This window comes from Sceloporus occidentalis, unplaced genomic scaffold (genome assembly GCF_023333645.1).
Source record: "Sceloporus occidentalis isolate IW3139 unplaced genomic scaffold, rSceOcc1.0.p SCAF_346, whole genome shotgun sequence".
Lineage (NCBI taxonomy): Eukaryota > Metazoa > Chordata > Lepidosauria > Squamata > Phrynosomatidae > Sceloporus > Sceloporus occidentalis.
In genome coordinates, this window is record NW_028317326.1 from 37,904 (window position 1) to 48,994 (window position 11,091).

Consider the following 11,091-nt stretch of genomic DNA (forward strand, 5'->3'; position numbering starts at 1 on the left):
ACAGTTTTCTTCCTTCATATCCTTGTTCTCCTACCTTTATAGGGTAGGGAAAGGACTCCATATAGAAAGTTGAAGGGATTCCAACTTTGGACCTTCATTCATGCCATCAGGCATCTGATTTTAGTTTCGAACTTCTGTAAATATGTAAAAGAAAAAAAAAATATAAAAAAGTGTCATTAACACTTCAAAAAGTGCAAGGTGTGGAAACCTCAAAATTTATTCTGCGTTTTGTGTGTATGTAGTGGTGGGGGAATGGGCAGTTGAGTGTCTTTTGTTGCATAATGCTGTAAAATTTGGTAGCACACTACTTTAAAAGAGAAACATGACTTTCTTAGTTGCTGACAAGTCTGTAATATAATTAAATTGTCTCCTTTCTGCCAAATAGAGAAGAATACACTGTACATCTTAGCAGGACTGCTAAAACATCTGGAATGATGGTCTTTAATGGACCATACCATCTTCCGTCCCACCTCCTCTTTGTGTTTGTCTAAGGGATCTCCAGCAATATTTTAAAGTGCAGTATCACTTTTTTTTTTTTTAACACAGAGAGGGATTTATAAGTAATAATACATTTTCTTGCTTAGCACATATTTTGGAGTTGCAGAAATATTGTTATAAAAAGTATCCTTTTCTTTGTGGGAGTCCTTTAATATCTCCCAGTGCCCGGTGGTACCTATGGTGCAGGTTGACCCTAAAGGCAAATTTTGATGCTGGAATTATCCTAAAAAAAACATTTACTTTGTTGCAGTCTTATTATATGTTGTTGAGTGACACTGCACCTTAAAATTGTCTGCTGTAACAATTTGTAGCAGATGTTTGCACTAAAACATAGGCCGTTGACCTCACTGCTACTTTTGATCTGGTTAAAAGAGAATTAGAGGAGGGAATATTCATGATCAACAAGTGTTTTTTTTTTTAAACTTACAGTTCTGCTAAAAACATAACCCTTGACGAATTTATTTAAGTATTTATTTAAATGGGTTTCTTGCATTCACTTCCTGTGAGGTCATGAAGTGGCTTGATGTCGACGATGACGATGATGATGGTATAGCTGCATGGGAATTTGGCAGATTTCCGTAGGACTTTGCATGAAGGTTCTCTGCCGTTCCATACACCCCTTTTAGGGTTTTTGTCTTTGATTTTAATATATATCATGATTTCAGTGGGGTTGTCTTGGATGTTTTGGTATGTATAATAGTACTCAGATGTTTGAAGGCCTGTCTGTGGTTGCATCTAACAGGGTTTCTGTGTACATCTACTTTATTTTCAATTCTTCCGTCAGTTTTTTGTTAATCACGTATGTGTGTCTGTCACAGAAAAAAACCAAAACATTGGATGAAAGCGGAGCTATATTTAAAAAAGTAGTGTTCTTGATTAAGTCATAAAATTTACCCCCCATGACCCCCATGGCATTGGGCCCTAGGCACTCGCCTCAGTTGCCTACAGAATATCTTGCCCATGACTGCACTTCTGAATATTCAGGCCATTAACCCTCATCATCCTGGACCACTTGTTTTGTGAAACAGCAACCAATTGCGATTGGCTGCCTCGCTCATTAAAGATGTTTGTGACCCATGGCGTTTCATACGTTTCATAGGAAATGGGGCGTATGAATTTCTGCAGATGAATGAGATCATTCTAAGAATATATGTTGACAAGTTAGCCACAATACAATTGCAGTGTAACCATGGAAACAATCTCAGCCTACCACTGCTTATATCTTATATGAGAAGAACATCAGCTTACTTGAGCAATTTGATTTAATTCATGGACCCTATAAACCGAAACATTCTACTGCATCCCTGTGATATTCTAATTGTTATATCATCGCCTTAATGTCTGCGGCCAATTCCTTTGTTGTCTTTTATCTAGCGTCATGTCCATTTAGTGCTAAACGTCAGGATTTAGGAAGTTTTAGCAGGCTAAAAGGGGGGTCGTTGTGAGATAGGATGATGTATAACAGGACAAAAAAACCTCCAGGTTTTTTCGTATAACTTGGAAGTGTAGGAGGTGACCAAATGGAGATACGTCTACGTGTAAACAAAGGGCCTGCATTGCCAAAATCTCCTGTTCCTATTATCCGCCGAAGAGTCAAAAAAGGCTGCATTGTGCCGTGTTTATCACCGCGCAGGCATGAGGTCGAAATCATTCAGCACATGCGCAGAGACATGTATGTGAGGTGGAAACATTTCACGCAAGGAGTGTTAGCTATAGCCATACATTTTAAAAATAGGATTTCTGGCCTATTTTATTTCCATTTAGTTTACTGAATTTGCATTAAAAGCGGATAAAGGCAATGATTAATTAATTGTTTAAGATAAGGAGATATCGGCAAATTCGAAATATAGACGACTACTCTGCTAAAATGAAAAAGTCCCATCCCATAATTTTTTATTTAGCATCTGAGGTACCTTTACATGCGACATGACAGATAAACTCTAATGTTAGTCGTTAGTGAGTACTTAGTGCCAGAATGCCGAGCACAGCTCCTTGTAGTATACAAATAGTATTGTTTCATCTCAGGGATCATGTGAGGTATTTCACGCGTAATATTGTTGAATTGCTCGCTTTAGGATTTTACACCAAGATCTGAATTTTTTTAAGGGTCAAGTTGCAGTGTAGTAAAAATGGAACCAGCGTTATCATTCCTGGGAACTTCCCAACGTGGACTCTTCCTCTCCTGGAGGTGTGGCTGCAATCAGGGGTGGGGCTAGCTGCATATACTGGGTGGGGCTAGACCCATTTAAATTTGAAAGGGTGGGGAGTGAGTGGGAAGTGGGCAGGACCTGGGCGGAGGAAGGGGCATTGTGGAGATCCTCGGCAAGTTCCCAGGTATGCTCATTGATTACACAGACTCTGGCTAGTATGACTTTATGGCCGCTTACCTGAGTAATGGCTAACGGTGCCAAGAACGTTTTCATCACGCTGCAACCATAAGTTCTCTCCATCCATGGAGTGCATCACTGCACCTGTACTTGTCCCGGTTGGTAATTTCTGTATTTTGTGCATATCTGTCCCGACTAAAGGTAGTGTTGCTGTAAGGAATCTGTACCTGCAAACGTGAATCAGTTTGTGTGTTAAAAGTGTGTCCGTGTTCGTTTGTGATGAGTTGTTCCTTCCTTGCAGAATCGTTTTGTTCATTTCATTTAATATTGGAAGGTCTTGTAAACCAATATATTTCCATCCTCCATTAAAAAAAAAAATAATTTGCACCTTAACTTTGTTACATGTTGCTACAGTTTACATAAATTGATGTTTGTAGTCATTGGAAAATTATCTACATTAGTTACATTATACTATTTTTTTAAAATATTGGTGGTTGAAGTGGGATTCTTTATTTTGTTTCCAACCTGTAGACTGTTGATTGCACATTAATGAACATGATAACTATTTATTCAATGCCAAAGGTTGCTTTAGCATGCGATCATGTAATTATATGAATACAGACTCTTCTTACAATCATTGATCCGATTTTCACTACAGGTGATTCCACATAAAAATCTTCAGCATATTGGGGACATGATAGTTTTAAGGGCAGCTGAACGCTCTTAAAATCCGAGTACATATCAACATACCGTATGCTACAGTAATGACGTTTATGGTCAGTGGTTATGACGGTGATTTTTTGTCTTGTGACATTAAATCCTTGACATCCCAAGGTGTTTTATATGTTTTGCAACAGAACATGTAAAAAAGAAAGTGTGATGTTTTTTTGTTCAAATAGCCAAATGGAATAGAGCACTGTGATTCAAATATTAACAAACCCTTCCTCTAGTAGGGGGGATACCCAACCAAGATATCGAGCAATCTGGCAGAGGAGAAGTTTAAAGAGAATGTATGCAACTTTTGTCTTCCAAATCCAAATATGCATATTGTGGGAGCTTGATGTTGGCTTCTCATAGGGCCTCAAACACCTACTCCATTACCATTAGCTACTGAAGGAGAAATTATTAATAATAATAAAATAAGTGAACCAAGTCTTCAGGAATTGTAGAAATGTAATAGACTTAAGTTGTATGTAAACTCAGTTGACAAGTGTTTGCTGGAGAAGTCTTGTATGAACTGCTTCAAAAAAGGTTATTTCCCAGATATCATATTCCACTCAAACATGATATGGTGGCCAAGCAGTAAATACTGTACATGACCCCTGTATCCCAAAAAGAATAATCTGTCAGCTCAGCCACCTGTTGAAATCGCAATTATATATATATATATTATTCTACCTCCTCTTAGTTTCTTGGATACGAGGTGGGCTGCGTGCGCATGCATCTCATCTCACTGGGCAGCCATAGTTATTGTTTCTCTGCTGTCAGAGATTTAATAGGAATATATATATATATATATTCAAAATATATACTAATATAATGAACAAGGGATTCATTCCCATCCCCAATGTGACATCTTGACATTTTATAATGATACCTGCATTTTAAGAAAAAAACAGGGTCTTTGGGCACCCCAATTACAGGGATCCCCTCCAATATAGACACCAAGATGAAATAATGGCTAATATTCTTTAAAATAAAAGTTTTGCTTGTATTCATACATGATGGGCCCTGTGGAGGTTGTATCAGAGTTGCAAGTGGATTGGTGACTACCGGCCACAGCAAGCAGTTAGGGGGGGGCTCTGCCATAAACTCTTCTTAGATTAAATAGAACCACGCATTTAAAGCAAACAATTCTAGAAGAGTTCCAGGTGAGGAAACTAAAGGCACATGCTCATGATGGGGTTTCTGGTGGCTTTCGGTAAAAGTACCTAGGAGACTATTAAATTCGAATGTATTGAGCTGTTCAGCTCATACAAAAGATCATAGACTGCAAAATGTTACATAGTGTTCATATGGATACAAAATGTTCATACAGAGCACAGACTGTAAGTGTATTAAGCAAATCTAGTAACATGCGGTCTCTGGCACACCATCTGCTGTGGACTACAGCTTCCACGAGAACCATCTAGCTGGCTCAGCATAATGGAAATCATAGTCTAGAGCAGCTGGAAGGCCAGAAGAAGCCTTTCTCCTCTAAGCCGACTGAGTGGGTTAGAATTCAATGAAACACTTGCCTAAAGAACAGTTGTGTTCCTTTCACAAGTGCTGTATGCATTTTTCATCACAAGAGGTGATGACCTTTCATGGAGCAATAGAAGTCTCTATCCATGTAACCTATTTCCCCCCCATTCTGGGGCATACAATTGCTTTGATAGACATAAATAAATTATGTTAGGTGGCACCTAGTATTTATTGTCTTGAATTGTAACCACCAGAATGTTTGAAGGTTCTATACTTAATAATGTAGTCACTCACTTAAGGAAAAACAATCTAACATAACATACTAAGGAACTCTGGAAACTGAAGTCCAACCAAGGACACCTGAAGGGTAGCTCTACCCATTTCCCACATGGATCTGACAACATCACCTAGGTCCATCTACTTCAGACTCACCCCGTTGTCCTCATGTCACTGACCGTGGCAATGTTTCCAGGTTTGGTTTCTGCCATCAAACGTACATGAGATCCTTTGTAATGATGGCCACGTGGATGTTGATGAAAGCGCAACTTCTAATTTTCTAAATATATTTATTTTCATAGAAAGAGGCTAACGAAGAGTTGAGTTTTGAAACCATTGTGCCTCAGTTTGGGTAATGGTAATGGACATAGTTTTTTTTACCCCAAAAGAATTAGAAAATCAGGTGTCGCTCAGTCTTTGAGCTATTAAAAAAAATACAGAGGTTTGAGAAAAATTGGTCAAAGATACATCACGTAGGAGAAAAAAAATATTCTTGATAGAAGACAATTCCTTCTTGATAACTCTGGTGCATTATTATTATTGAGCCACTGTTTTTCTTTTTTTATGCATCTTGATGATTTCAATGCTTTATCTCGTAGTGTTTACAAATGAAATACAATTTTGGTTTTTTTTCTGAATATATCATGAGCTTGTTAATAAAGTCCTTGAGGATGTGGGTTTCCTTCCCGTTGTCAGACTGCTTTCTTTACCTTTAACCATTTCAGTTATAGGTGAACTCCGATCATGAAATGAGACACTATATAAAGTAATATGTGTAATGCATGTATGATATGTATTTGGGGGAACAATAACACAACCACTGGGCTATGTGTTTTTAACCATGCTTTTTCCATAACTTCCCCTCCGACTCAAGGTTGCCATATTAACATTTTTTCCCCCCATATCTAATTTTTACACGTTGTCGACCAACATCTATAAGGTGCTTTCATGCATTATGGAGATTTATAAACTTGAGTTCCTTCTGAGTTTATACATTCCACATACTGCAGGGCGAAAGTAACACGTCCAGTGCAGGCTCCATGTAGACCGTGGCGAATGATGAGGCTTCTAAAAATGTACCTGGAGGGTAGCGCTGCATACAGCCCTATAATATCCATAAGGGTCCCTGGTTCAAGGCACCATCTGGTTGCCCTGGTGTAGATTGCCGCTGTGCTCAAACGGATATTAACGCTAATGTTGATTGCCGATACGCTCAGATATTTACCATCCTCAGCAGCAAAAACATTTCCAGACACATCCATATTTAAATTCAGACATGTGTGGGCATTTGTGGAGCTTGGAGGGTTAAAGGGTGCATCTGTTCCTCTCACTTCACTAGAGAATGGGCCAGTAGCCATTGGCACAATTTGCGTTGCTTGTCCTTCATATTTTCTTTGATTTATCCCTCCTTTTCATCTGTAAATGTGCCTGCCATAGTGTAACGCAGCTGGCCTCTAGTCAGATAATTACTTACTAATGAGCTGCTTTGGATGGCTAATTATATAATTGTCTTTATTACTAAATGCAATCCCTACTTGATTGGCGTTGGGAAATTAAAGACCAGCAAACAAACTCCAACTTAAGCTCATTTCCAAAATACTTTTCGGTGACTTCTTTAAAGTCCTCGTTACTTTCTTTTATTAACCTTTGCGCTACCGGAAAGTTGATAGGTGCCATTATTTAGCGGCTCTTTTTTGTAATTCACTGGGACCAGATGTAGGCCTGTTAAAGGGGGCAATGGTGCCTACTGCCCCCGCTTGGCTTCAGGCCCACTTTGCTTTATTTTTTTATTTCGGAATTATTTTAAAGGGAAAGACTACATTTCAAACTTGGCACCGGAAGTACATCTCCCCTTAATATTATGCTATAAGCGAAGGTATGGGGGCATCAATTCCAGTGGCATTACAATAAAATGGAAGCGATGCCACAATAACAGAATTTATTCTTTGTGTAGATGTGCATTCAGGGCCGCGCTTCCTAATCATAGGGGGCACGAGACCCCCCCCAACGACAATTATTCACAATTTCTTAAAAACAGCGTACATTACAATCTTGATATCTGTATGTTCATTTGGCAGAGCTGTGAAATCCTCTTTTACACAGATTTGGAGGATTTCCGAGTCCGCTAGCACTTGCGTCCACATTTGCCCCCCCACTTGCGATAGTCGTCCCGATTCAGACAGCATCGCCAAATGAAGACAAATCTCTTTATTAACACCGGTATCACTCCTGGAAGCCTGGCCTTCAAGAAGCATTGCTCATCTAACCCCTGCGCAAGCTTCTTTGGCATGTCATTTCATGCCCCAATGGCTACTGAACGACAGATCTAGCTGGCCGGTGTGACAACACAAATGAGTCTGGCTCCCGTTTCCTGCAAAATTCATACCTTCCATATCTCTTTATAGCAACCCAATAATGAATTACTGCAAGGGGATCGTTTAACTCTTACAGGGCCGAATTTTACAGAAATGCAGTAAATGCACAAAAAAAGTGTTTTAATATAAATTAACAGTGTCTCATTTTTTATATAAACGTAGATGTTATTTCTCGGTTTTAGACATGAAGCCGCATTTTTGTGCACATGCTCAGGTTCAGTGAATCAGTAACGGGCCCGCACTGGCCATCTGGCACGGCGGGCTAATGACGGTGGGCCACTGGCCAGCATTGCCCCCTACTCACCCGATCTGCCATGGGTAACTGGCTGCGTGGGCATAAAGACGCATAAACCTGCGGCCCCTCATATCCTACAGCGAAGATTTTTATAAGAATTGAAAAATTATTCTGGTGCAAAGTTGTAAAAAAAAATGGCCTTATCGCTATAGCAACCCATAAAATGGCCCAATTAGTGGCAAAATAAAGGCCTTTTGGATTAAAAGGGCAAGTCATTGCTAGACGAGGAAGGTGCAGATGTGAGATAAAGCGTCTTTAAGACATTGCATGAAATGGAGGACTGCAATATATAAATAATAAATGGCGAGTTATAGGAGAGAGGGCCGTCAGACTCCAGACACACAGATATCTGCGAGACAAAATGTTAATTGTTTGGAACACTTGCGGATTAAAGAAAAAAACTGGCAGAATTATGGTCCGTGACAGCGTTTTACGCCCCCTAGACGAGAACAATTTACACAATGTTGGTTAATGCTATGACATCATATGATTTAAAGGCTGCTCTATAACCCTTTGAAGGCATTTCATCTCCTTACCTTTCCCCTGTAGTAAATTAAAGAAGATATTGATCGGTAGTTTAGCTTCGTCTGGTTGAACGGAAGGTGAAAATGTTGAAATCTAAGGCACTTTCTGACCCTGGCGGTCTCTACGACAACGTACGACAATCAGTTGTCTAATCTGTCCCATGATTAAATTCTTTCCATTAGCACGCATGAGTTGTTTGCATCACATAGAAAATATACATCAGGGTGTTTATCAGATTATAACATAATTGCCATTATAATATATTGCAGATCAAAGGAGTTTTCAGTCTTCCATTTGGTTTGTTTGCGATATGAATCCAGTTCTGTTCATGAATTTGTAAATGCCTGAAACGTCTGCCGTCCGCTCCGCGCGTATTACCCTGCGGTAATATAGATAAATGGGCTCTGCCGTTATCCATGCAGTTTTTATTTTTCTAGAATATTGACTTCTACGTTGTAATCAAATATGTTTACATTTGACAATCAATTATCCTGCAGTAACCCAAAAAGCAGATATCTACCAGACATGAATTTGTTGTTTCCCACCTTATTTGCGATAAACCGACCCCACTGAGTCTTAAAGCAGTGTAGCCCAACTTACGTTGGATAGCCTTAAACATTTTATACTCGAGAACCTGTATAATTATATTAAGCCGGAGTAGGGGGTCAAATGAAAGATCTTAAGTATGGCATCTGGCCCATAAGGACAGTAGGTGCATTGGGGTAAAGAGAGTGAAGAGAAAGCATGGAGTGGGGTCTCAGGAGACACCATGTCAATAGAAGAACCTTTTCAGAAGAAGACAGAAGACCAAGATCTTGAGCACTGTATACTTTTGTAAAATAGGCAAGTTACTTCTAGATGTAGAAGGCCCAGACGCTAAAGTAAAACAATTTATACATATATGGTGACAACTAGATGGTGAAACTTGAACAATGGAACCCTGTAGACGAGACACCACCCATGCCATTTTATGAAGCATTGCCTTAAAGCTGAATTGGTATTATTTTTAAACTTGGTGATTTGTGTGTCAATTAAAAAAAAATTTCAGTCTACATCTCAGAAGATAGAATAAAAGAAAGAATGAATTTAAGTCCTAGTCACATGAGCCTCCATATTCATCTCATCTCCTGTACGATAAACCCATGGATGTCCATCTCCATAACCGAAGGGTCACAAACACAGTTGGTTCAGGAGATGATACATATCACACCGCAACACCGCGATGTCTAGAATCCCACATTTCAGGGTTCAGTGAGTAGGATTTATGAAGATTCCAAGAGGAGTAAAACTAATTTCAGTAATACTTTAATAGAAGAAAATGTATTCCTTATGATTAAGTCTTAAAACCCTGGATTTAAAATCAGTCATACAGATAAAATGGGGGAAAATCTCAGCAAATACGAAGCTCCCGCAGTCCGCTCAAAACGTATGAGTCATGTTTCCATTCACTTTTTACAAAAGGAACACATGCGTTAATTTGTAAGTGGTGATCGCACTGAACTCCGTGCAAAATGGTGAAGATTAAAGACCGCGAAAGTAACGAGTTCAAAGAACTAAGTGTAGGGGCCCAAATCCCGATTACCATGGGCTGAAGCGTAAAGTGGAACACGGCCCGTAACCTTGAGTATTCTGTCCCAAGTGCTACGGCCATTTGCATTTCTGAATTTAAGGGCTGCAAGGGAGAGCTTCGCTCATTACCAACCATATTTCAGTCCTCACGCTGTGCCAATGGCTTCAGCCTTCATGAAAGATGGAGGCCATAAATCTCTCAATTTCTAATGTTTGTAAGGAGGTTTATGGCTTTTCCGGAGCGGTTGTATATTAGCTCCGCATTCAAACAGCCTGTAGTGTTTTATTTATTGGCAACCCTAATTTTAAAGATAACTTGTCAACCTTTTTTTCAACCCCTGTTGTAGACAGTAATAAATAAATAACTATATATATTTATAGCAATCGAGCACCATTTGATTAAACTTTTTTTTGATGAATGTAGTTGATTTTGGGAACACCATACAGGACGTGCGGACAAAAATAAATCATAAAGTCCGGATTGCAGTGGAAATAACCAGTACCGATTTTTATTGGAATAGTGTTTCTGGTTACTTCTCATATGACCGAAGCCTGCTTGATGCAAACACTCATCTATACTTTGGATATTGTATACAATCCCCATGTCACACTTTGCTTGATGCATCATATTGTATGCAATTTATAACAGATTTGTACCAGAAGCTTATTGTTAGACCAGCAAGCCATTTATTTGAGCCATACACAAGCAGCGCTGGCACGTCCTCAACATACGCCATTAAGGGCTTGGCTCTTGTTGCGCTGAAGTGGACGTTTTGCATCCGTGTACGGCACACAACATATTAAAGGTGTAGTGTCATTTAAATATTAACTGTTCTCTCTAGAATGTGTTTCTGGTGGCATTGGGGACACCAGCTGGATAACCAACATGGAACGATTTCCATGAGCAAGCTAATAATACCAAAAAAAAAGTCATGAAAAGAAACCAAATTCTTTCTGCTCCTCCAGGGTTCATTTTATTTTCCACAGCTTCATCCAGTTTTAAAACAAATGATCACGTGTCTTACAGCATATTAATTATCAC